At 36.0% G+C, this 425-nt stretch overlaps 1 non-coding gene across 1 annotated transcript; it reads right to left on the bottom strand.

Moving 5' to 3' along the window:
* LOC144237524 (small nucleolar RNA SNORD116) lies at positions 1-82 on the bottom strand. The gene has a single exon (XR_013336878.1). It is a non-coding gene; the product is annotated as a small nucleolar RNA SNORD116 (small nucleolar RNA).
* Positions 83-425: the final 343 nt, after the last annotated feature.

Here is a 425-nt window from a genome sequence, read left to right as displayed (position 1 = left end):
GGACCTCAGTTTGAAAGATGCAACTGCATAACTCATTTTATTCAGAATTTTCAATGAGGTCAATTATACTCATCATTGATACACACACGTTTGTAAAATAGGATACTGTGTACCTTCAATAAATGAAAGAAATTGAGCAATGTGATGTTCATCACTCCGAGACACACTTATCAACCCTATTGAGTTATGGTGACCAGCCTCTACATCAAATGTCCAGATTTACCAAGTGAATATCTTAGAAGGACCTTATGTTAGAGTATTACATAATCCCTAAAAGACAGTTCAATATGTTAGGAACAAATGCTTTTTTTTTTTTTAAATTTTTAATGTATTTTTTAAAATTTGTTTCTGGGAGAGAGAGAGAGACAGCGTGAACAGGGGAGGGCCAGAGAGAGGGAGACACAGAATCTGAAGCAGGCTCCAGT

This window comes from Crocuta crocuta, unplaced genomic scaffold (genome assembly GCF_008692635.1).
Source record: "Crocuta crocuta isolate KB4526 unplaced genomic scaffold, BGI_CrCroc_1.0 scaffold627, whole genome shotgun sequence".
Taxonomy (NCBI): Eukaryota; Metazoa; Chordata; class Mammalia; order Carnivora; family Hyaenidae; genus Crocuta; species Crocuta crocuta.
Note: the sequence above shows the minus strand (reverse complement) of the source record. Positions and strands in the feature narration are given on the sequence as shown.